At 38.6% G+C, this 2,500-nt stretch overlaps 1 protein-coding gene across 3 annotated transcripts in view; it reads right to left on the bottom strand.

The window, feature by feature from the left end:
• LOC138006991 (F-box/WD repeat-containing protein 4-like) overlaps positions 1 to 2,500 on the bottom strand; it is a 32,784-nt gene that overhangs the window by 13,317 nt on the left and 16,967 nt on the right. The window lies entirely within an intron of this gene.

Genomic DNA, 2,500 nt, shown 5'->3' on the forward strand with positions numbered 1-2,500 from the left:
AAAAGAAATGTTGTTCAGTAAAAGGGGGAGGGGGGTGGGGGGTCTGGTGGGATAGTGACTTGGTCAGTATAGAAATGCAGACTACAGACTGCAGATTGGTTTTAAAACATAGACTATGTACAAAATGCAGACTGCAGACTGGGTTTAAAATACAGACTGAGGCCTAAATAAAATCGTTCAAAAAATATTATGCGTTACACTTAACAAAATCTGCTTTGTTTCATTTTTCTAACCTGATATGTCGCACATTTTTTCCTTTCCTAACCAACCTGGGGAAATGCAGACCACAAAACCGCGGAACTTGCAGAACCTAGAGAAATGACTGTTTTTAATGAAACCACCTCATAGAAACAATGAGAGTTGCATTAATGGTTGTTAAACATCGACTGCACCCTCCGACTATCACGTTCCAGGTGGAATTGCTAGCTGTTATCTGCGTATTTGCACCATCTGATCCAAGTTAGCAGATTAACTGGTGCATTGCATATGTCACAATCTACCAACTCATTTTACAACCTCAAAAGAAGTTCCCACTTGGTTTGAAATTTTTAAATTTTTTCATGACACACAAGTCACAAGATGCTATTTGCTGCCTTGGTGATTGTTACAATTAACTACTTGCACAAATCCCATAATACACCTCTTTTCCCCAAAAAATCTGCATAAGCATTGTTTTTGACTTCTCTTGGGACATTTTCATGTCCCAGGAGAAATTGCAAACAATGGTTATGCAAACGTTTTGGAGGATAATAGAGGTGTATTATGGGATTGTGTAAGTAGTGAATTTTGGTTTTACAGCTTTCGTTTAGAGTGTTTTAGTACCTTTTCGCAGTTCTTAAGGCAGTGAGCAAGGTTAGGTCTTGTATGTTTCCAGTTTTCCTAATCTTTTTGTGTGTTTCACTCATTAGTTTGTTTTCGAATTTACTGGTGAGATTGGCTTCGGCCAGCCATCGTCTCATTTGCCTTTTATGTTTGTATTATTTTCTTTAGTTTTACAGCATCTGTGTGACTTCAGGATAACTGATTTCCAGCTGTAACTACCACTGGTTTGATCAATCACCTGTGGTTACAAGGAGAATGTGGTGTGTGGCGCATTGGTGGTGGGATGGTTTCCCTGACACAAATACACTTGAGTCATGAGCTTCCACACAACATTTATTTATCGACAAGAAGAATCAAATAAAGTGAATTTTTCAAAATGAGAAATATCAACTTTTCCATAGAGGGAAAAACATGTAGCTGAAGCAACGATACATTTCTTCTTGCATTCATGTTTACAGCATACAGTTGTAGTAACTCTTTTTCTGGAATACCTTGTAACAACAACAACAAAAAACTGCCGGAAGCAGGGAATAGAGCAGATGTCAAGGCTGCTGCCTAAGAAAATTTTCCAGGAGCCCTTCGGTCTTCCAACATTAAAAGTTAGCAGCCCAAGTCGTTTTTTCAAGAGCCCAGAATTATTAATAATTATTAACCTTGCTTAGCTGCCATTCCCTCCAACCATATTGCTTTTTTCATCATTTAATCTCGAGCTGGGATCAAATTTAAAAGAAAGTGAGGATGAATCATCTTGTGATAAGTCAGGTGCCCCTTCGGGCTACTCGTTCGTGCCCCAGGTGGCCAGGGGACCGTTGGGCAGCAGCCTTGGATGTGCAAGTACCCAGATCACAGCTAAAAATTGCACCTGGAACCCAATAATTGGTGGGTACAGTCAATTTTTCACAAACATTAATGTAAACCTCATCGTTTTTATGATGTGGTTTCAATAAAAACAGTCATTTCTCTAGGTTCCACAGGTTCCGCGGTCTGCAAATTAGTCTTACCCCTGAAATTGGTCCCACAGATGTCATGAGGACGCATGAAGGTTTTCACAGCGATGTCATCACATTCTAAAATCGCAAGGTGTTTTGATGTAATGCACAGACCTGAGAATTGGGAAGGTGATTTTAAGAATTTGTCTCCTACAACATTCCAACTTTTTCCATTGAACAGTTTCAATTTTATTTTTGTTTGTTGTGTGACAGTGAAAATGATCTGTAGCAGAAATCCCCGCCATGCCGAACAACACTGAAAGGTTGGAACACGTTCAAGCAAAGCAACTTATTTGTATCATATGACAATTGGCAATCATCAGAAGGCTTTAATTCGAATTCCCTTTGACATGAGCCGTGAAGCACATCATGAAATGTTTATGCTACAGGTTAAAAAACGAAATAGAAATTCTCACTGTTAATAATTTTGTTTAGAAAGAAATAGACCTACAGCTGTAGCAAAAAATTTTTGCCGCAGAAAAAATTAGACCAACACTGCATGGTCCTACTGTCATTTGAAAATGTGTCGCTTATCAAACAATGTGACAGTTTAGTCCTCAGTCTGCATTTATTTTTAAACCCAGTCTGCAGTCTGCATTTTAAGCCCAATCTGCAATTTGCAGTCTGTAGTCTGCATTTTATACTGACAACATGATGTTGGAAAAAAAAGTAATTTTTAAAATACACCG

Source organism: Montipora foliosa, chromosome 6 (genome assembly GCF_036669935.1).
Source record: "Montipora foliosa isolate CH-2021 chromosome 6, ASM3666993v2, whole genome shotgun sequence".
Classification (NCBI taxonomy): Eukaryota; Metazoa; Cnidaria; class Anthozoa; order Scleractinia; family Acroporidae; genus Montipora; species Montipora foliosa.